At 39.9% G+C, this 24,997-nt stretch overlaps 1 protein-coding gene across 8 annotated transcripts in view; it reads right to left on the bottom strand.

The window, feature by feature from the left end:
• Window positions 1-24,997, bottom strand: part of CDH11 (cadherin 11) — a 489,120-nt gene that overhangs the window by 208,461 nt on the left and 255,662 nt on the right. The window lies entirely within an intron of this gene.

The raw sequence follows: 24,997 nt of genomic DNA, 5'->3' as shown, positions 1-24,997 counted from the left end.
AATAGTCTAGAAATGTTAGGAAAGTATGTGATGTTTATAGAATTTGGCTTAGAATTTATAGAAGTTGACTTTGGCAAGCTTTGGTAAAAAATACTGTTCTCTACCTGATTTTCTTCAGCATGTAGTGAACATGCACAATGCATCCTCAATGCCATGCTATGCTCTATATATTTGATTTATGATTATACAGCTGTGACTATGAAATGATGTATGAAATAAAAATCCCAGAACAATGTATAGGGAATACAGACTGTGTAAACTACCAAACGTGCTGGATAACTGCTGTTTGTTGCACTAAGCAATAAGGAAAAAGACTGTTTATTTTAGCCGGATCTGAACACCAAGTACATAGAAAACCTTTCAGAATATACAAATGCCCTCTTTAATGTGCATTATGCATTATAAGATAAGGCTGAACAAGAGAGTCATATGGGGGATCTTTATTCAACCTGGGAAGGTGTGAAGCTGAGTATCTATTCCAATCCCCTGTAAACTAGCTAGGGCATGCTATTGTATGCCAGCACATACTCACTGGCCTGAATCTCCAGTGTCCCTACCTTGTATAATCATTTACACCAGGTCAGTGTGACTGTAAAATGCTGCCAAATCAGCTTGGCAGTGGTTTACATTCACTTCCTTGGTGTAGACGACTGAACAATGTGCAGGGCAACATAGCATCCATTCCACTATCTATTGCCATGATAGTGCAAATATAACAAGTTGTTCCAACCTCTCAACGTTTAGTTGAAAAGTAAAATGAAATGGATGACTTGAACCCTGCTGTTTGCCGTGGGCACCAAAATAGAAGACTTATAGGCTACCACTCAATATTCACAATGTTCACTTTTAGATTAGAAAAAACAAATGCTAAATGTTTGGATCTTACCCTTACTGCCCTTATTTGATATTTTTTTTAAACACTGCTGAGCTTGCTCCAACTAACATATTCTTAAGGACTTAACCAAAGTCTTCTTTATAGTATGTCTTACATAATCTATGATTTTCTTGCGGTATCTTTTAACTGCAGCTGAGTGAATTCATGATGCCTGGTGTTATGCCATCAACCGTGGTTACTCTGGCTGACTCAACAGTCCTTAATAGACTATGTATATTTGATGATGGTGAATAATAAAAAAATATTCATAAATATTATCTCTATATATTTAAAAATCATAATATATATATGTGCATCTCTATGGTAGTTTTTACACTCTAAGACAGTCAAATAATGACAAAAATATTGAGTGAATAAAATATTTGATGATTATTATTCTACCAGCTCTGCCAGTAACCTGGTGGTAACCATTAGAAGTCTTATACACACTTTTCCTGACTTTCCAGAATGTTAAAATACTTCTTAAACAAAGCCAGCAGAAAGTTGCATGGGAATCAGTGAGGGGGCATTATTAAAAATGTATTAAAAAAGCGTCTTAGTTTGATGGGTTTATACAAGTATAACAGCTAAGTTTCTATACTCTACAGGAGGATAGCCTGGGTTTATACATTCCTCTCTCTTCATATATGAAAGCCTTCCTTTGCTTCTCTCGCTATATATATTTCCTGAGGGAAAAGTGTGGATTTTTGTGTTTATGTAAAACAAGAAAAAATATCTCTAGATTTTTAAAGACTACAGATATACTTGCTCGACTCTTGTTATGAATCAGTGAAGGTAGAAGAGTCATAGGAGGGATGGTGCTATAAATAAGAATCTCCTAATAAGGGTGGACTATAATTGTTCTATTGACACTATTTTGATGGATGTGATTTTAAAGTATAAACAAATCTAAAAATGATTAGGCATGATTACCCTTCAGATGAAAAATTAATTCTTTCTAAATGGGGTGCTCCGTTTGAAAGGGACGTGTAAATCCTCAGTGCTTGTGCATGGTTTACACTGTATTGATTAAGAAGAGATAGGGTGTTCACTAATGATGAAAATATTGAGCATCATTAGCAACTGCTTCTAAAAATGAAGGATTTGTTATTGATTTTTTTATATTAAAATAGCCCAAGCAAGACCATGTCGGAGAGGAATATGCATAGAAAAATGCACAGGGGATTCTGTAAAATGCACAGATATGAGGCAAGGCCAAATTATCTATTTTTTCATATTATGCTGCACCATGTAATGATTCACATCACCACAATCCTCTACAAGGGTTCTGCTGGGAGAGGGCAACTTTAATCTCTGTGGCCTCTCCAGCAAAGGGTGCCTACTGGATATGCTGAATTAATTCAAACCCTGGCTGTACTACCCATGCTTTGACAGGCCAGATGTAAGAATGAGTACTGTTACTTTACATTTTTTACCAGCTAGGTTGCCAACTTTCTAGGTGCACAAAACCAAACACCCTACCCTCGCCCCTTCCCCAAGGCCCTGCCCCACTCACTGCACTCCCCCTCCCTTAGTGGCTTGCTCTCCCCACCCTCACTCACTTTCACTGGGCTGGGGCAGGGGATTGCAGTGCGGGAGGAGGTGAGGGTTCTTACTTGGGTTGCGGGCTCTGGGGTGGGGCCAGAAATTAGACATTCTGGGTGCGGGAGGGGGCTACGGGCTGGGACAGGGAGTTGGGGTGTGGGACGGGGTGAGGGCTCCTGTTGGGGTTGCTGACTCTGGAGTAGGGCTGGGGAATGAGGGGTTTGGGGTGTAGTAGGGAGCTCCAGGCTGGGGTCGAGGGATTCGGAGTGTGGGAGGAGGCTGCAGGTTGAGGCAGAGGGTTGGGGTGTGGGAAGGGGTGAGAGCTCTGGGCATGGGGCCAGTAGCTGGGGCCCCAGGAGCAGAGCCCCACATGTGGGGCCAGCAGGCCCCGGGAGTGGAGGCCTGGGAGCGGGGATGGGGCCGGCATGGGGCCCCAGGGCCAGCAGCCAGGACCCAAGCCCCAGCACCCCTCATGGTGAGGTGAGGGGTTGGGGGGCAGAGGGCCGTGAGCAGGGCATAGGTGTAGGAAGCACCCCCGGCACCCCTACTTCCTGCGCCTATGCTGGCACTGCACTGCGCGTGCCCCGAAAACAGCAAACAACCAACAGGTCTGGCTCCAAAGTGGGGGCAGGTGGCCAGGAAGCTCCACGCACAGCTCTCACTCCCATTGGCCAATGGGAGCGTGGAGCCAGTACTCGAGGCGGGGGCAGCATGAAGAGCCCTGTGCTCCCCCACCTAGGAGTTGGACCTGCTGGCTGCTTGTTCTGGGGTGCAGCAGTGCCTGCCAAGATAAGTAGGGACTAGCCTGCCTCAGCACCCCGACCAGACTTCTAATGGTCCAGTTAGTGGTACTGACCAGAGCCGTCAGGTTCCCTTTTTGAGCGGGTGTTTCGCTTGGAAACTGCACATCTGATCATCCTATTACCAGGAAGCCATGTGGGAGGAATGAGGGAATCTGAGGAAAATTCTTGGCAGGGCTGTCTACATTATAAAGTTCACTCACTTATGTCTGTGGGAACTACTGTGCATCCACACACACACACACACACTTTCCTTCCGTTGATGGTTCCTCTGGACATCCATCCATTGATGCATGTTACCTTAATTCTCATCCACTGTAGCATCCATGGGAGTTACACTGGTGTAGTAGAAATGTGGTGAACATCAGTTTTGAGTAAAAGAATAGGTGCATACACAGATAATTCTTCTTTCATTAATAACAAGGTAGCAGGTAAAGGCATAATTAATAGTAATTCTTAAAGGCCCCAATAAAAATAGCCAATTGAAATCAACAGAAAGACCAAATAAATTGATGCAGGAAACCAACCATTTAATTTTCTAAAAACATATTGTGATTCCCCACTATGGTATACAGTGGGGAAAAATCCCTACACATAAGAATCACACCAACATTTTCATTCAAGAGATTATACATTGAGAACAGTGCCATACAGAAGTAATACTTTTGGATTGGGAGGCTCAGTCAAAAATAGAATGATATATTAATATACTTTTTTTAAAAAATGAAACTTCATGAAACAGCTAGAGCATTAAAGCCAAAGTTTGGCAGTCAGTGGAATGATATGGAAAGTATATGTAACACAGACCTAAATCAAAATATGCAATTTAAAAAAAATTTTTTTTTAGAAATGCTTTGCAGAGGGTATGATGTATAAGTGTCAGCCACAGAAAGGAAATATCAAAGTAGTAACAGGAACTGAGCTTAAGATTCCTCAATACGTTCATTTTAGTTACAAAAGATTTTTATGCTCCATTTCAGACATTATTTAAACATTGTTATTTCTGCAAACATGCCGCACTGAGATAAGGTTTCATGCTGCACCACATCAAAATGCAGATTGGTGCAGAATGTCTGAAATTGCCTTTATTGAGGTAACTGTTTATTAAACCTTAGAGGAATTGAAATTGCAAACTCTTAAAGAAAGGGGAACTGGGGAGTGGGAAGGAAAAAAGGATTTGTAATGTTCTGCTTAATCATATGATTTGCACAATATTAGTACTGTTATAATCCAAATATTTCCAGAGTCATCAGGATAATATACTGTAGCTGAATCATTTAATCTAATTATTTATATTTGGGTAATTTTCCTGAATTTTAATCTGTTTAATGACCACCTTCTTTTAGCTGATTTACTATGTCTGAATCTATATTGCACTTCTTTTGCAGGACTTGGGACTTGAGCACAATCTTATGCAAAATAAAAGAGAGAGACAGAGAAACTCTGGTAAATATGCTATTTTACTACAATAGAAATGTTTGCATGGTTCATAATGTGAAATAATATTTGAGAGAATTTCAGAGTATGAATTTGGTCTTGATTTGGATTTACTTCATTGTGAAAGAGGATGCTAAAGTTTCAGACTCCAGTGACCTATAAAGATGGACAAGAAACGTGAGCCATACATTTAAAAAATCCCCAAATCTGGATCCCAATTAGTATCCCAATGTTATGTTTGAAGCTTGCCTTCATAATGTGCTAAACCACTTCTCTGAACACCCCAATCCCTAGATATTAATTTTAATACTACAGCCCATCTGTGCTAATAGATGAAGTAATTTGATTAGCATCCCTGTACTTTAGCACGTATTGTTATTGCCATGGAATGCTTCATAAACATAAAGCAGACCCTCACTTTACACCACACAGCACTGGAATATGAGCAATAAAGATTACACTGGCATCTGAGCCAGTCCCTGGAGTGGCAGGGCCCCAGCACGACTGCAAGTTAAGCAGCATTCTCTGATTACAACTGCGTGGGCAGCTGAAGTACTTGTGTGTGCAAATTAAACACACTGCTAGGCACGGATTCTGCACTAGCAACTTACTCTTAAAGGATATTATACTTGTTTTTGTTTTTTTATCAAAGGTCCAGTCCTGAATTTGCATAATTAGGAAACTTAGAAGGTATTGCAAAAAAAGTCAGAGCAGGAGGGTAACAAAGGGGCTCCAAAGTAGTATTAGATTAACTTTAAAAAACCAACAACTTGTATTTTGAGGACCTTACAGAAGAGATTACACTTTCTGATTGGGAAATAGCAAGCAAATAGTAAATTCAGAATGATCTGAATAGATTTAGCTATTAGCAGACAATAAGATCATGAAGTTCAGGCTATCAGATGTAAGAATGAAACTAGGAATTAAAACCACCATCTATATAAACATTACAGGATAAATAACATTACAGTAGAGAAGACAAATCTAGAGGTAAATATGGCTAACACATCAAAGTGACTTAGACTCCTAAAGCCCATTGAAAATTTTAACCATCCTCACACAATATATGGCAGTAGAGGTTTTATTTATTTTATTTATTTATTTGAACACAAAGTGTATTTATTAAGTGTGCCAGGAGGGCTTTGTTTTCAGCAGCATCTTAGAAAACATCGTGTTCAGCTTTGTGTTTGAATAGGGTTTCCTTTCTGAAAATCTCCCCAGATCTCCCCAATGGTCATACAATTATGCTTGATGGTCCCTGGGAACATCCCTCATTTTTTCATCCCCTTGGTCTCCTGGTCTTCAGCGCTTATCTTTGAACCTTTGGGGGAGGTGGTATATTAGCATTTGGCAGGAGTGTTCTATTAACATTTATGGTGCTATAGGAACAATTGTGCTGGCACACACATATTGTGTCTGGATTAAGGAGTTAATCCAGAAGGTTTTACTACATGTGGAAGTAGTGCTTACTATCTGTATCATTTCCAAGTTGTCTGTAATAAAGTAGTTACTCTTGTTGAAATAACAAGTGCTTCTGTGTTCTCATTGCTCCTACCTACACCTACTCCACACCAGCAACAAGAACGACAGATTAACATTTCACTTCTTTGCATTTCAGACACACAATTTAAAAAAAATTGTCGGCATGCATCCGACGAAGTGGGTATTACCCACGAAAGCTCATGCTCCAATACATCTGTTAGTCTATAAGGTGCCACAGGACTCTTTGCTGCTTTTACAGATCCAGACTAACATGGCTACCTCTCTGATACTCAATTTAAAAAAAAATGTTAATAAGGGGAAAAAAGTCACAGGATCTTTTTATCCTAGGTCATAACAGCAGCCCTTGTCATCAGCCTAAGGATGACAATATAATACGAAATCTCTTGGTATTTCCTCTAGCGACCTCACAACAGGAGGGCCAACAGAACATATTCCAGTGGCAGGCATCTAGAAATGTTTAAATTAGAAAGATAGAACAAAATCCTGCTGAGAAAGGACCCTCAGGGTGGATGAGCAATTACGTAACATGGCCCACCGAGATGCCTGAAAAAGCAAGTAACTGAGCCACTGAAGAATAGTCCTGTCCAGATCCCACAGACAAGGCAGCAACACTGTATAGTCAACAGCTTCGAACATTGCTGTTTATTTTAGCAGCTTCTATAAAATTAATCTCATTTCCTGACTAAAGACTTGTATTAGATATACCTATTTAACCACGGACTGGATTTTGCTCTTCTCTAATGTCTACTCCAGATTTCCCCTCTCTCACACACAGAAACACTCATCAAATGCAGTCTGCCTCCCCTGGAGATAATGGGTGCTATGTAAAATGGCCACCGGCTGGGAAGCATGGGTATGTCTGTTACAGCCAGCATGCAAAGCATTAGAATCTGGGTACATTTCTGATAGAGTTTCATGAAGCACATGAAGAATTCAGAATGTGAATCAGATTCTAGAGACCAGCAGCTCTCCCATTTCAGAAAAATTGTCCACAAAACAAATAAAGCACTACGGAATATTTCAAACATTTTTTGAGAGATATATAAAATGCATGTGTATCCTTTGAATTCTTTCAATGTTCAGCTCAATAAAACACATTGATAAAATATTGTCAGATGATTAGCTCTGTAACAGGGCTTGTCTTCACTAACAGGGAAATCGACACTGCTGCAATCGATGCAGCAGGTGTTGATTTAGCGGGTCTACTGAAGACCCGCAAAATTTGAAGGCAGAGCTCTCTCCAGTCAACTCCAGTACTCCAGCTCCCCGAGAAGAGTAAGGTAAGTCGATGGGATAGCATCTCCAGTCGACACAGTGCAGTGAAGACACCAGGGTAAGTCAACGCTGGAGTAGCGTAACTTGGGTTGACTTACCCCAGTAGAGAAGACAAGCCCTAACTAGAGACCAGCAGTTGTCAGATTTCAGAAAAATTGTCCAGAAACAAAATAAAGCACGACTGAATATTTCAAACATTTTAAAGGATATATAAAATGCATGCGTATCCTTTGAACTCTTTCAATGTTCAGTTCAATAGAACACATTGATAAAATATTGTCAGGTGATTACCTCTGTAACAGACACCTACAGTAACTTACTTCAGCTAATGTCTTTACATTTTGAATGGAAAGAGACAGAGAGACAGAGAGAGAGAGAAAACTTTGGGAGAAAAACGACATTATAATTCATTGCTAAAATTATTAATTTCCACATTACTCACAGCCGACAGTATATAAGCATGGGCAAGAGGTCAATTTCAAAAATGTTGCTTGTCAGCAAAACATTTATTCTGAAGTTATAATAAGCCTGCTTCTCATAATGATTAATGATAATTAACCTTTTAAAGCTTAGTCATTTACCTGAGCATTTCCTGCTTATCCAAGTTAGAATACTTACTGCACAAAGGTTTCCTAGCCTTCTCCCAAATGCTCACAATAAAGACACAAGATTTTGGCCCTAAATTAAGGGCAAGAGGAAAGAAGCCTATAATTCACCCTTACTTAATTGTGACAAAGTTCCTCCTCTACCTTGGTGGGTCCTGCGCTTATTGGCAGATTTGCTCACCTCAGTGATCTTCCCCACAGTCTGGGTCAACTCCTCCTGTGTCTGATCAGGAATTGGGAGGTTTGTGGGGAACCCGGGCCCACCCTCTACTCCGGGTTTCAGCCCAGAGCCCTGTGGATTGCAGCTGTCTATAGTGCCTCCTGTAACAGCTGCATGACAGCTACACCTCCCTGGGCTACTTCCCCATGGCCTCCTCCAAACACCATCTTTATCCTCACCACAGGACCTTCCTCCTGGTGTCTGATAACGCTTGTACTCCTTAGTCCTCCAGCAGCACACCCTCTCACTCTCAGCTCCTTGCGCCTCTTGCTCCCAGCTCCTCACACACACTTCCTCTCCTCTGGCTCCTCCTCGCCTGACTGGAGTGAGCTCCTTTTTAAACCCAGGTGCTCTGATTAGCCTGCCTTGATTGGCTGCAGGTGATCTAATCAGCCTGGCTGCCTTAATTGGTTCTAGCAGGTTCCTGATTACTCTAGTGCAGCCCCTGCTCTGGTCACTCAGGGAACAGAAAACTACTCATCCAGTGACCAGTATATTTGCCCTCGACCAGACTCCTGTACCCCACTGGCCTGGGTCTGTCACATAATCAATGCCTGAGTTATTCAGCTTCAGACATTTTATTGCTTAGATCTGGCTGAAATCACTCAGTGGTTAATAAAAAAGCTAGCAGGCAGGTTATGGGACTCTGCTTTTCCTATATTACTTTGCCTTGCAAAATGCATCTTTGGGCTTGGCTACACTTACAAATTTGCAGCGCTGCAGCAGGGTGTGAAAACACACCCTCTGCAGCGCTGCGTAGCAAAGCGCGCCAGTGTAGTAAGCAGCCAGCGCTGGGAGTGTCATTCCCGCAGGGAGGTGGAGTACGGACAGCGCTGGGAGAGTTTTCTCCCAGAGCTGGCGCTTTGACTACACTTAGCGCTTCAAAGCGCTGCCGCGGCAGCGCTTTGAAATGCAAGTGTAGCCACAGCCTTTGTGTTTTCCTTATGCCCTTATATAATGCCATTTTGGTTGCCAAAGCATTTCAATAATGTGTTCTACAATTATCCCCTCCTTTCTAACAAACTACAAATTCTATTTTTTGGGTGGGGGGCATCTGACTGCATTTTTTCAAAGTAAATGGATATATTTTAGTAGTGAAACAAGAGATGCTGTTTTGGTGGAATAAAGCACAAGTAACATGTTTTTACTGTTGCTCTGAGCTCACACTTATTTTTTGACAAGGCAGACTTGCTGGAGAACAATTTGGCCTCTACATTTCTGTCTAAGTTCCACAATGTGTTATATTTTTTTCATATGCTCACTGCAGAGGAGATAGAACGAGGATAGGTCATATTTAAGAGGTTTTACTTGAAAATAATTTACTTTATATTTTACAATGGTAACTCGCATTCACTTCTGAGTCACTACTCAGACACAATAATAGGAACACATACTCATGGCATTCCAAGATCTAAAAGTTTGCTGAGACCCCTGATAAGAGCAATTACTTGATATTACTGTGCAGTGGTATGACATGAGCTCTTCCCCTGTGTAACTTGCACACCCCAGCTCAGATTGAAACTGCGGCGAATGTAGGATGAGATCTCTAGGGCAAGGCTTCTGAGCTTCTAAGTCATGTACAGTGACATCATGCTGTACAAGTAGTCCCTTTGATTTTAGTAGGATTATTTGTGGAATAAGGTACTACTCAGTATGAACAAGGATATACTAGTTTGGCCCAAGATGAGTAAAATTACATGCTAGTATGCACTTAATTTGGGTCATCATTAAAACCTATACAGGAAAGGTTTATTATATAATACAACTGCATTAATAAGTATAAATTGCATCTACAAAAAACAATGAAAGGCCCACAGAAATCAAAGTACCTCACTGTGTAAAAGGTTGGAAATATTGGGGTACACTTCAAGTTTTTACTGTTTTTAAATTTTTACCTGTTGTCGGGATATTCTCAGGTCTAAAGAAACTCTCTCAAACAAGGAATTTCTTTTAGACTGGTAAGAAAAAATGTTTTAATTGTACCCACTGTCAAGCAGTTTTCTGTAATGTGAGTGATGAATGTCTGGAAATCAAACAGGTTCTTAAATGCACTTTGTTGCTTGAGATTGCTTTCATGTACCTTAGATACATGGAAAGCATTGTTAAATAGTCCCTGCTATGCAGTATGAATACATCCCTAAGAAAAAAGAGAAGAGAGTCAGCAGTGCGTGCTGCACACCCAAGATTACAATTGCTACCTTAAAATTGAGGATCATTTGGTTTAATCTAAAATTCAATTTAAAGACCACAATTAGAGTCATATTTTGGAGTATTTCCTGGGCTGGGCAAAAAGTTAATTAAAGATGACAGCAGGATCAGAATGGCTTCATGCTCTGGAACCATTTTCAATAAAGCGAATGGTGAGATCATGTTCTCGAGCGACTCCCTACTCTTCGAAAATATTATATTATAGGTAAGATGTTTTAACAAAGGCTGCTTTAATGAGACATCCCTTTAGTTTTTGCTGTTGCTAAGGTCATGTATGTTCTGTGTCAGAGTCAAGCACTCTAATGGAATAAGTGCTTGTGATTTCTTATCTGACAAGACTCTGTACTCTTAATGAAGCAGCTACACGACTGTCATCCCCCCGCCACTTTCAGAGGGTATGTCTGCCCTGAAGCTAGAGACACTCCTCCTAGTCTGGGTAGACAGACTTGCACTAGTAGGCTCCAGTAGTTTGGGCTGCAGTTTGCTCTCTCAAGCCTGAGGGTGCAGCTTGAGTGCCCAAACTGCAGCCTTAGCCACCACATAGAGATGACTACCGCTAATCCTTTTCAGGAGCATGGAAGAACCACAGATAACACAAACTCTGTAAGGTGAAATTCACTCTTGCCTCACTGCACCCACTTACAGCTGTCATGCTCAACAGAGATGTGCACAGTAACCTCACATGTGGGTTCCAAACAAGCCAGCACAGAGAAGAGGGGCAGGGACAGGACCCCTAGATCTGCACTTTTGTTGATTCAGTTGCCAAATACCCGAGTAGGGCATAATGGCTCAAACAGCCTACTGACATCAGTGGAAAGGCTCCTCTTGACTTCCGGGGTGTTTGGATCAGTGGGCATAAAAGGGAAGTGGCAGCTCTTCTTGTCCTAATATTCGGGCCCTGGGATTTCTTCCCTCTCTCTGCCTCTCCAACCCAGCCGTTCATAGAAAACTTGCATAAAAAACAATTGTTTGGGTATAGTGTGGGTTTCCAGAATTTTGGCATAAATGACTCATTTTGTAATGCATTGTTATTAGTTTTAATTTCCAAATGCAGACCAAGAATCTTCTCCTTCTTTCCTGCTTTGCAGTACCGACAAAGGCGGAATATAGCATTCAAAACTATAACAAACAGGGCAGATCTTACACGAAAGTCCACACTACTGAAAGCTTCTGCAATAATACAGATTGATATAGCTTGTGTTTCCTTACTCCCCTCGAAAGAAGCCAGGCACTAAAATCTTTCTGAGAAAAGGAAGCACAGCAGAGAAAATTATTTTAGCAGGATGTGAAGTTAGCCAGAGGTGTTGGATTTCAAGATGTTGCTCACTTGCAGCACAGTGGAAGCCACATCAGATAGTTATTAGTGGAGAGTTATTATCCAAGTGATTGTTTCCATTTTTCTAAACATCCCACAACTTTTTGATCAGAACCACAAATAAGTACAAAAGAAAAATGTTAAATTCTTTTCCTCCCCTATCCCACTTCTGGTGGTGCTTGGGAAAAAAAAATACAACGAATTTGTAGACATTCTCTCTATTGCGTTACAGTTTATAGCCTTCTCTGAAGACAGAGCATAACTGCCTTCAACTTATAAGCAGTGATTCTTTGCCACATACACCATGTACAAAATAGTGGGTTCAATTAAGTGGTTGTATGGGATCTTCACAGCACAGTTTGTGCAGTAATCACTGTGTGCAAACGTCTGTGGCTTGCATTTTGTGGAAAGCCAGACTATATCATTATGGCCTCTTCCAACCTTAAAGCCTATGAATCTATGGACTTGCAGAAGAATCTATGGGCCAAATTTTGAGCAGTAATGAACACCTACAGTTCACAAAGAGCTAAATAGAAGGTGGTGGGACTTGCAGCTGTCAGAATTTGGCCAAGGATGAAACGTGAGAGTTTGGAGTTTAGACTTTGGAGTTTTTCTGCTTAACATGCAAGCTTTATTTTTGAAGTTTCTATTTTAATGTTTTGTGACTTGTCAGGCATGCCACAAAACACATCTGTTCAATAAGGTTTCTGGAGATGGCCAAGATTGTGCCTCTTAGATGATGAAAGGGTAAAGGATGCAGGGCTCCCCAGCCAAATTCCTGTGGAAGTGATTTCAATGCTGCTGAGGTTTATTCAGTTATATTTATTGTATGTTTAATTATATGGGAGCATCTAAGAGCTTGGATAGGAGCCTTTATTATTTCAAAACTAACTAAATAAATGCAAATAAAGGTGTGAATATTTTTATTCAATCACTAGTTCTAGAATTTCATTGACAAACCCTATGCTGTCCTGTCCTTTTAAATGTCTGAATTCTCTGCATTGCAAAACCTCACTTTCGTGTTAGTTTCAGCTTTGAAGCCAGAACAATAAAGCAGGCACAGCACACAGCTGTGTGTCTATCAACTCCCTCTGTGTCAGTCCATCTATCTCCTTCTCCGCTGGCTCCAGATATATAACAAGACCAAGATTTCTCATCTTTGCTCCCATAATTGTTTCATTTCACTCCTTTATTACCTGGAGATGTCTTTCATGACTGATTTACAAATGTACCTCATATAGTTACAGCCAGCCAGATGAGAGCCGTGTACATTCAGATACACATGTTAAGTCTGATAAAGTTAATAGAAGTTGTGTGCCCACATCCGGGGGCAGAGCTGAGGCCCCTTAGAGTGTGGAACATAACACTTAATAGCTGTGCAGTGGTCAGCTTTGCTAATAAACTGTACATTTGATGGATGTTAGATCATTCAAAGACAAGCTCTGGATACAGAGTAACTGCCAAAAGAAGCAATGGGCCAGATTCTGCTTGCACTAACACCAGTATAAGAAAGATCGGAATCTGACACAATAGGAGAGATTCAGATTCAAGCCCAGATACTTAGACTCCTGTTTGTAGTAGTATGCACAAAAATAATGCGTGTGTATAATAATGGTAATGGAGTATACAAATCAGATTATAAATAAAGAACTTCATTTAGAACCTGTCTATCGTAATCCATTTCAAACATTTTCTTTTGTACTCATCTACGGATCCTCCCCACAAGCACATTGTAACAGTTACATCAGGGATGGTTGTAATGGGGACAATGTGCTTAGAATTCCCAAGATTCATAGAATTACAAATGCAGTATTCTTTCTATTTTCTTGGAATTTGTCCACATTTTAGAGATTATCCCTCAGGATCCCTTCTATTTGTCAGCATCTTTTAAGGTTCTCCCTTTACCATATCAATCCACATCCAAATGAAGACGCCTCTTCTCCCTAGAAGATTGATTAGAAAGTCTGTCCTCTGAGCCTTGCTTTTTAGATTATATCAGTCTTCTTCCTCTTTTTCCCCACCCCACCAAGAAGGTAAATATGATTCCATGCCATGATGAGGCTGCTTAAATTTCCTTATATTGCAAATAACTTTTCCATCTCTAGACAAAATAAGGTTGTTCTGCAAAATATTTAATAGACCTGGTGAATTGGACTAAAGGATCTTCCACTCTTCAAATTTAGGAGGAGGAAATGAATATGTATGTAGTAAAAAAAAAAAAGAAGCAGCTTATTTTCAGTAATTGGGAGGACTGCCAGCATTTTAATCTTTGCAACTGACTCTTACATTGGGACACTTAGTCTCTTCCAGTGTCATTCCATTGATATGTTGTGCCCCATGGAACCATATGATGTGTACACATGTAAATGGAAAAAATAACCATCTTCATAAAATCATAGGAACTGAAACTAGAAAAAAAGCCATGGTATCACCAAGTCCACCTCAGTGCCAATGCTGGCTTCTCCCTCTGGTACATGTTCTAGTGCAGTCTAATTTAAACATCCTAGTAGCAATAGGACTGACCTGAAAAACTTCCCAAAGCTTAGGGTCATTTGGATCTGTGGTTTTGGTTTCATGCAGTACAGGGATAGGAGCCAATCACAACTTCCACATCCAGGATTTTGGTTTAGACACACCTCTAGACCCAAACAACAAGGCTTCCAACACTTCCCAGGGGGAATTATTTCTGACTGTAGATGCTCTCATGGACAGGTTACAAAGTCACAGGAGTGCATGCATAAAGTTGAGATTCACTGAGAAAAGTAATGTGCAATAACAGAGCAAGTGCCGTAAGTTATGTGTTTTTTCCAGTAATTGTATGAAGAAATTGAAGAAAATTTCCTCTCCATATTATGGTGCTCTCATATTTCTTACATCTGGCACAGCACACAACTATGGTAACTATGGAATTACAGTTGACGTTTGACCTACTTTGGTGTTTACTGGTTCTTTTCTATAAAGAAGAGGAAAAATAATTCTCTCACTCAGCTGAGGGAAGCACATGACCCTTTGGATTCCTGGGGGCCTGATCCTACAAATGCGGAGCACCTATGGGAGGCACTGAGCTCTTGTAACTTCAGTTGCTATCAGTCAGTGCTGAGGTACAGAACAACTCTCGGGATTGAGTTCTGTGTGAGCATACAGAATAGAACCACTTTCCTGTGTTTATTTTTTTTCCCCCGGAACTGCTACTAAATAGCTGCTAGATGGGTGAAACATGTGAATAATACAGATCTGGCCTAAGAAAACCTTTCACCTGTTCAAAGGCTACTTGTGATAGGATTTGCAAATTTCACAGCAAAGTGAGCTACTTGGTATGCTTATCTGAATGTCAGTAACCAGAATGTTCTTGTAGCTCGCAGCTAGCTCAAAGCAGTGCTGGTTGTGAGAGAAGTCTGAAATAGTTGGGTTTATATTCATATGAAACCAATTAACTTATATTCACAAACTGATCAATGGCAGAGGTTTTTGACCATCCCTTTGCATTGCACTGAGAGTTCACTCTTACTGACTTGCTGGCCTTATGGACTTCAGTAATTCAGCAAGAGGTTATGAGTGAGGTTGTGAGGCCTGTGATCTGCACATCATGATGACCTCTTCCGGCCTTAAGGTCTGAGAGTCTAAATTATGTTTTTCAATATGCTTGTTAACATGATTATATTTGTAGTATTCTTGCTTTTCAGAGGTCACTCTACTATGATTGAAGTGACCTTTCTTCAATAAATTGTAGACACCCATTTGAGAATATAAATGTACTAGTATACCAAAGCTCTAACTTTGAGGTCTGTGAATTAATTTCATTATCAGAAATGATCTACACATCTTAATGTCCTTCAGTTAACTACAGTCTTAAAAATAGTTTTCATGAACCTAATCATTCATGATATAGCATTTGTTTTGTTTTTAGTAGTATTCAACTGGAAATCTTTATTGCTGAAATGAAAACATCTTATATTTAAGGACTTTAAATCTCTGATATATATAATCATCAGAGATTTTTTGGACAAATATCCATGCTAATGTTAAATCTCTTTCCTAAAGCGATAAAGAGGTTTACTGTAACCTCTAAATGTATAATATATCCAGTGCAAGCTCTGGGAGCAGACTTGAAAGTTGAATAACAAGGGCAGAAGGTACTTGAAAGTAATCTGGTTTTGGAATAGAGTAAAATAAGAAGGAAGCATATTATTGTTCCTCTTTTGTTTCCAGCCTTTTTTCTCGTCCTTTCCCATTACTGTAGATAGGATACTACACAAAGTGCTCCCTTTGCCTAAATGACTTCAATCAGTGCAAGCATTCTTCTAGCAAAGGACTTCCTACTATATGCCCATAGCCTTGCTATTCATTATTGCCCTTCATCCAGTAAAACACTTACAGATATGCTTAAAATTAAGCATATGAGTAAGTCCTATTGACTTCTGGATGGGGTCTGATTGTGCAACCCTGATGTTGGTGAGGAATGCTTGTGTGAGTAGCTCCAGGGAAGGCACCAATTGGCCAAGGTTCACTTCTGGCCTTCTCCTACATTCTTAATGGTCCCTACTGCCATTTAAAAAATAAATAAATCTCACTTCAAAATGTCTGAAATCAGTCAAAATCCCACTTCCACTTTTAGGACCAGCACAGCTTCAAGCTGCTGGGACTGACTTAGTGACATCTTGGCATACAACCACCATGATGATGTGTGCCAAAATAACTGACACATTCTGGCAAATTAACTGAGTAAAGACCTGCTGATGACCTAATATGCCAATATGCCAAATAATACAGCCTTTCGCAGAGACCTTAACGATGAAATTTGGCCCATGGTCAAAAGTTAGCAAGATCCACTGCCACATACCATAAAACTACCTCGGCAATACCGCTCACAGCCTTGTTCAACCCAACGTGCCAACAGACCTGACAGTTGTTTAAACAATGTCACAGAATCTTGTGCAAACAGAGTTTCTTGCTAATGTTTAATTAAAAAAACAGCTTGTCACAGCTCACCATCAAGGTGCACAGTGTCTCCAAATACTATGATTATGCTGGCAGATAAATTAATCAAACTTCTTCAGTATAAATGTGAGTTTATATCATGTATGCCTCAGGCTGGGGATGAAAGTGCCCACCATTACATTAGCGGAGTGAGAATAACCAATACAGCACATTGAACATTCTGTAATATCTACTGATTCTAATGATATGTTAATAGGAATCTCACTGTAATGATGCTGGTAGAAAAGATACACAAAATTGTAAGATTGAGCATAGCTCTGAGTTGGAAGCTTAGATTTAGTTTTTAATCACATGATTATTCTTAAATGGGATGTCTAGTTTACAGTATTTGAAAATCACTTTATTTATTTATGCATATATTACAGTTTCCTTTTCCTTATCATTGATCCTTCTTTGGAAGCAAACAGTGGGGAAAAAAAAGTCAGTTAGCCAACATTTTATGATAGTGCTATATGCATCCAGTCACTCATACCACTCAGGGTAACATGTGCAAGGTACATGCACACACTTGCTCCTTTCGTCTTTGACCAGATCCCAGAGTAGCATACTCCCTGGTATATTAGAATCCAGATGCTCATTGTTATTGCAATGCCCCAGCATGCCTATTTCTAAAAGAAATCAAACCAGCTTCTTAAGTGTAAATGAACAGTTCATTCAGACTGTCAGTCTCAAGAAAATGTTAATCCAAAATCATGTCTGCTTTGCAATACTAGTAATTGCACAAATTCCAAATTCAGTGGCATCCCGTGTTCCATCCCTGCTGTACTAGCTCTCATTTTTATATCTAAAATGATACCACAATTTTCAGCTAAAAACAATAAATGTTTTATATTTTATTAATAACATTCTTGATCTTAAAAAAAAACAAAAACTGAGAACATTTTATTGCTTTGATGTGACTTAAAAGAACTATGTTCAAATTCCCTATAAAAGGAATGTATATATGAATCTCCTTTCAATACAGGATATAAAGGGATTTGTCAAAAACTGTTGCAATTTCAGTGATGCAGAAAAACTGCAGCGCTATTTGCTGAGCTAGTTCAATGACCAAATTACAGATATAGCTATGCTTTTTCCACTGCATTGGCTCTGACACTCTCAAACTTTCCCTCTCCCTAATGCCCCGTGTGTTTTTCTATTGTGTTATTATTGTTTTAATCTTAGCAAGAAAGAGTCCTAAATACAAGCTTTGCAGTCTATTTAGCAAATCTTTGCCTTCAGAGCAGACATGCTAAAGGGGTTTATGAAAGTCTATGTAAATTATCCAGCCAGATTAGATCGTCTGATAAAGATTTAGATCACAGTACACAGCTTGCATCTGTGTTTCAATCTGCACAACACTAACGGAAAATTTCAGCATATTTTATTGTAGAATCACCAGAAGATCCAGCTAAATCAAGAATTAAACCCACTCACTGCATTCACAGGAGGCTGATGGAATATGCATTTGAAAGGGTTTAGGCAGGAAAGAATAATAAATTAAAAGAATTTTAACAAAAATCTGGGAATCAGTTAATTCATCCTTACAATAAATCCATTCTCTGGTTCACTTAACAGTATCTATACCCATAAGTTAACCAGTATTTTGAGTATTACTATCAGGACTTGGAACAATGTCCCATTCATAAACCTTAAAGAGTGAAATTGTGTTTTTTGTATCACTGTCGGTTATTGTACGAATACAGTATTGCTTTGTTAGCTGAGTGAAGCAACATTCTCTCAGGGCCTGATTTTGCAGTAGCTTTGTATACAAGACCTTCCTGAAGTCAGACAGAATCTGGCTGTTATTCCTTTGATTGATTTTTTTTTTAAATCACAGCATGTCAAGGCATATGTTGACTGAGGTCTGAATATTTTGACTAATACACGGTATGGCATTATGTCAAATACTTGTTCTGGGCCCAATACGTATGTCCTCATTCAGGCAAAACCAGCGTCACTGATTCCAATTCATGCTGAGTAACATGACTGCCAATGCACAGCTGGAATAAGACCCTCTCAGTTCACCAAATTTCAGCCCAACTTCGGTCTGTCACTTGCTCACAGTCACCAGTCTCACCTTTTGAGTAGATCCACATCTAAGAGGATAAGGGCGAAGGGGGTGAAATATGGAGAGGAGAAAAGCCTTGGGGAATAAATAAAAGTGATTTATCCATTTGGGTAAAAATGGAGGAACAGAGAACCAAGTTGGTGGACATTCAAGAGAAAGGATGGGGGGAGGGAGGGAGAGAGCAGATGAATGGTGATGATCAACTGGTACAGAGATGGGAAAGAGGATAGGAAGATAACAATGAAGGTGAGAATCGATTTAGCCTGAGGGAACAACCACAGCACCTGAAGAGGGCAAAAGACAGATATTTGAAGATGCAAATGGAAAAGATGAGACAAGGGAGAGTAATGGCAAAGGAGAAGAGTAAAACTAAGGCCATGGCTACACTAGAGAACTTACAGCGGCGCAGCTGCACCTCTGAAAGCTCTCTCCTGTAGCCTCTTATCCCGACTTACCTCCTGTCCTCACCGCTCGGGATCGACGTCCGCGGCTCCCCCGTCGATTCCGCTACTGCCACTCACTCCGGTGGAGTTCCGGAGTCGACGGGAGCACGTTCAGGGATCAATATATCGCGTCTAGATGAGACGTGATATATTGATCCCCGCAAAATTGATCGCTACCCGCCGATTCGGCGGGTAGTCTGGACGTACCCTAAGCCAACAGGAGAGAGCTCTCCCATCGATTTAATTACTCCAGCCCCGCGAGCAGCAGTAGCTATGTCAGCGGAAGAAAATCTCCTGCTGACATAGCACTGTCCACACCTCCACTAAGTCGGTGTAACTTACGTCGCTTGGAGGGTGGCTTAGTCACACCCCTGGGTGACATAACTTATTCCGACATAAGTGGTAGTGTGTACTTAGCCTAATAGACAACATACTTGTAGTAAGATGGGCTTGCATGGATTTGCTTTACAGTACATTTGAATCTACCAATTATGGTGCTTCTAGTAACAACCACCAAAGTCAGAAAGGTTTTCTAGCTTTGTATAGGCAAAGAAGTGCAAAACTCTGCACGTCCCCCTGACCCTAGCTCATTTGAATGTTACAGACTACACATTTTATTTTGGATGGTGCCAGCTATAGGAGTATGGACTATGGCTTGCAGCCTATTACGCTTACTTGCAGCTCTGACGTACAAGCATTTAAGGTCTGATCCAAAGCTCACTGAAATCAGTGAGAACCTTTCCATTAGCTTAAGGGTCTGATCCAAGGCCCCCTGAAGGAGCAAGTGAAAATGCATTTTTGTACAGCTAAATAGGTTGTGTTTATTCCACAGAGTTGTGTAGTTTGCTGTTTGTGTGGTATCTGTGTTCATTCCCGCACAGTGCTTTGAGACTGTCATTTGAAAGTATTTACGTAATCGCTACAGAATATACGGACCAGTGTATAAGGGTACATACACCATGCACGTGGGTAGGGCATCATAGGGAATCACTGTGTTTAGTGAGTTCAATGTAACAATATTTAAAAAGGGTCTACATTGACAGCCGGGCTGAACTGAAGGATGACATTCAGCCCTAGCTGATTGTGTTAATTCAAATTCCATATAAACAGTATATAGTTTATACTAAACCCACAAACAACAATAAATCTGATTGACACAGAGTGTAAATCCAGTCCTTCAGCCAAATGAAAAGTGCTTCTTAAAGGTTTCTGTGTGACACCATCCTTCAGAAGGGAGACATTATGACTTCCGCACTTAAAGGTTATTGAGTTCTTGATTTCATCTTCAGGCTTGAGAAAAGAAATACCTTCACATGGCAATAGAAAGAGCCGTAAGAAGTGCCCTGGCATTAAGGTAAAAATCAGTTCATGCAGTAACTGGCTGTGAGATTGTGAGAGTATATGAGACAGAGAGAGAATGCTTTATCAAACAGTCTTCCTTTGTATGGTAAACATACTCCCACTTTTGAAAGCTTTGAAATAAAAGGTTAAAAGGAGTTAGTCTATAGTAGTGCCCAGTGATTTTTGATCAGTGAGAAGAATATTTTATTATACAATTGGCTGATCTGCTGTAATAAAATGCATGATGCTTACTTAGGATCTACACATCTGCTACTCTCAATATCTAGTGATTTTATCTAGTAATATTCTGGCACTTCTCCAATTACTTTAGTAATAGTTTTATATGACACCATGAATGCAAACTCATTATACGTAATAAATGATCAAGGGTGTTCACACACTCAACTTCCTATGCAATGCACACAGAAAACAAAAGGGATCATATACACCCAGACAGTTATTTGCTAATTTAAAATGTGTACTTTACTTTGATTTTCACATATCCATAAGTCACTGGCTGTAATGTCGTGGGCTCACTCACCAGCCCATAAACCAAAGAACACTCTCCAGCCCCACGAATCCAGTCCCCTTTTCTTGAGGCACTCAGTTTGATTTCTTCAGAATATGTACCACAAGTTCCACATATCAACCATGTCCCTGGTTCCTGCAGAGGACTTTGGGTCAATCTACTCCCTGCAAGGCTATATACCTAACACCTAAATGTCACATATAAACTGGCCTTTTTTTGAGGGTCTCCTGCAGGAGCCTTCCCATCCCCTGCAGCTCTCCAGCTCAGCTGAGCTACTTGGTGGCTTTTATGAGGACCAGGTGATTTTTCAAGCTATCACCTGGCCATACCTAGGAGACTGCTGACTAATCAAGGTGGGGCTGATGTGAATCCTTCTTAAAGGGCCAGCTACCCTGCAGTATAGTCAATATTAAGAAATATTGGCAGACAGTTTGGAATGTTACAAAAAAAAATCCACATAGCTCTCCTACCTGATCTGGATATGAATAGGCTTTTTCTAACAGAAAAGAATTAGGGCTAAGCTTAAAATTAACAGAACTTGAGCATGAAAAGTCTTAATAAAGTCAGAAAGCTCTCAAAAGGACCGTTTGCTTTGTTGTGAGGCATGATCTCCAGTATCTGCATACACAAGAATGAACACATGCACACAGGCATGAACACACACACACCTGCCAGTTTAGGCCACACTTCTGCATCACTAAATTCAATGTGAAAAGGATCAAGGTGCTAAAGACTTTTTTTCTCTGCCTGAATTGATGATCTATGCCCAGATCTATCAGCATACTTAAGTGCATGCATAATGTTAAGCACATACAGAAGTATTCTGTTGTATCAATCCCCGTTATGCTGTATTTCCCTCAAACACTTTAATACAAATACTGCCCTGTAAAGATTCCTTGCATACTGAAAGTTTAGATTTTGGACATTCACACTGGAAAGAAATAAATAGAAATTGAGAGTCATACAGGCCCTTCCATTAGACACAGAAAAGCCATATACAATTAGAGCTGTGCAAATAACTGATTTTTCAGTTTGCAGGCTGATCCAAAACATTTTTTTAATTGTTTTGTGTTGATCTGCAGCAATTAAAAAAAAAATTTCAGGAAATGTAAAGTTGGGTCAAATGAAATGGTTTGTTCCAACTGAAATGGAACATTTCATTTCATATGAGGTATTTTAAAGTTTTATTTAAATAAAACTGAAGCAAATTTTGAAATGAAAAGTCATTTCAAATTAAAAATGAAAACATTTTGATTCTTTTCAATTTTGTTTATTTTTGACTAAAACAAGTCAATGAATTCAACAAAAGGTTGTTTACCCAAATCTGCTTTTTTCTTCCAGCACAAAAAACAGAAAAAAAAAAGGTTTGACCAAAGAATTGCACCAACCTCTGTATATAATATATTGTAGTTATACAAAATTGCTTAATTGTATACATAGTTATCAGCATACTTTGATCATAGAAAGAATGGCTGTTCTATGAATTACATTTACTTTGAATGATATAATAAGGAGATCAGAGATATTTATTTAACTAGACACACACAAGCACCCATGGAAAATTATCACAAAGATATTCTGTAAATTAAAGACCAATGGCATGTATTCTACAGATGTATTAACATGAATATTTCCAAAACACAAAATAGAGCAGCAGTTACTATTAGTCAAGGCCTTATATATTTTCATGCTGCCTCCATGGCATCCTTCCATACTCTTTCATTTTCCCATAGAAGCCTTTCCCTTTAGGTGCTCCACGGCAATCAGGATCTGCGGAGCTTGCAGCAGCATTAACTCAGGCTCTGGGCCTGTTCCCCCAAGAAGACAGTGTTGTATGCAAGTGAAAGTAAACTAGCCAATGACAGTATGGCCCCTGCAGAAGCTATCCTATCGAAGGTGAACATAGGCACAGGTGCATTGCAATCTTCTGCAGGACTGAAGGATCTGTAGGTTTGGAACGACTTCCGCCCATCCATTCCACCCACACAGGCCAGTTTGTCAGAAATTCCATGATGTGAACCTCATTCGGTCCCTATAGCCCTTGCCACTGGATAGGGACAATCCTGTCCGTAGTATCTTGCAGAACAATTCTATGTTTTTATCATTTTTATAAATTAACTGTAAAAGATACAACACACCAGAGGTGTCTTAGTGTTGTGGGAGAGCGGTTCATTTGGATTGCATAAAGATTTAAGAGGTAATTTGATATATTTTGTCTATTTCTTAAAGGACTAGTCTCAGAATATTTATAGAGACAGCATACTTGGGAATCAAAGATGTTCTGCATTTTCACTAGACAATTGATGGGTCCAAGGTCAGTTTTCTCTGTTCTCCCCACTACCAAACTATTTGGTGACTGTGCATATTTTAAGGCCCAGTATCTCATCCCTTTGGAATGAGTTAAAAACCATGTCAATTAAGTTTTCCTTTGTCGTTTTTTTTTGTTTGTTTTCAAAGCATATTTGGAAATATTTACTCAGCTTATAATAATTTCCACTGCAAAATGTTCACTCTTGAATTTCAGGCCCTTCCATGTTATGGGCCAGATTCTGATACCCTTTCTCTGTAGGTGCCTTAAAATCAAATCATCTTGCAAACTTGACAACAGCTCTGATTAAAGGCCTTATCTACACTCAAACTTTGTTTTAAGCAATGAGAAGGAGCTGCATGGATACCAGTACCTGTGTAAGTGCTAGATTGGTCTCAGTATCACAAGAGATCTGAAAAACTTACTGCTCAACAGGAGGAAGGGTATCAGAATTTGGCCCTTTGGTAAGAAACTCTGTGCTGCTGATTTGAGGGAGGATGATGTTATCACTGTAGCACTGATTCATTACAACTTTCATTACTTTGAAATGCTAGCAGTGGAGAGCACTCTAATCCTCAGCTGGTGTAAACCAGTTTAGCTGTATTGACTTATATGGAGCTATACTCATTTATACCAATGGATGATCTCGCCCTTTGTGCTATTGCCTGATTTATTGATTATATACTGATTATTTAGAATCCCCAATTGTCAAATAATTAGACTTCTGAGGTTTGGTCAGTTCTAGCCCTAGAATCAGGCAGAAGAGACTTATGATTATTGTCTGGTTGGCACCCTGATGTGCAAAGTGGCACCACTTACACTGAGGGCAAAAGTGTTTTTTTAAGGTTTTTATGAACATTGCTAGTAAAAACACAATGTAGCTAGAGTGCAGTATCACTTTGATGTCCCATGTCCTCCCATATGCATATTCACACAATTCTCAGGGAGATCTACAGAAGGGAAGGCAGGTGGTGGTCCCCAGGCATCCTATCCTGTCTTTCTGGAATGCTAAGTAAGTCCAATGGTAAAGGTTTCCCGCCTAAAGCATGGCTGGGCCTATTATATGGTATGGTGGTTGCCATAAATATTCATAGGAGTGTTCTGCCTCCTTTTCTTACAACTAACTTCCTCTTCCTAATAATGTTGGGCTGTTCTTATTCTTTAGAATAGTATATTAATTATCTCTCAATTATTAGCCTATGCATCAATCATTTACTATGGCAATATTGCTGTTGTACATCTGTTCATGTTCCCATCTCAAAATACCCAAAATTGGCATAAGCTGACTTCTTGCCATTACCTGTCAGCATTTTATGTAAGATCTCAGCAAAACTAAATATAGCAAAATAACATTTGATGCCCTCTTGTGACTTTGGTCACTGCTGGTCAACTAACTTATGCTCAGGCTCCTAGGCCTTACTGCCTTATGTAAAGTGCTTACAGGTTTGCGGTCTGCGGGTTTCTTGCATTTCTGCTGGGTATAACATCCTCACTGTTCTAAAATCCAGCATTGCTCTCTCTAAGTTACAGGGCTAGAAATGCTGCA

The sequence above is a fragment of the Mauremys reevesii genome, linkage group 16 (assembly GCF_016161935.1).
Source record: "Mauremys reevesii isolate NIE-2019 linkage group 16, ASM1616193v1, whole genome shotgun sequence".
In the NCBI taxonomy this organism is placed as follows: Eukaryota; Metazoa; Chordata; order Testudines; family Geoemydidae; genus Mauremys; species Mauremys reevesii.
Note: the sequence above shows the minus strand (reverse complement) of the source record. Positions and strands in the feature narration are given on the sequence as shown.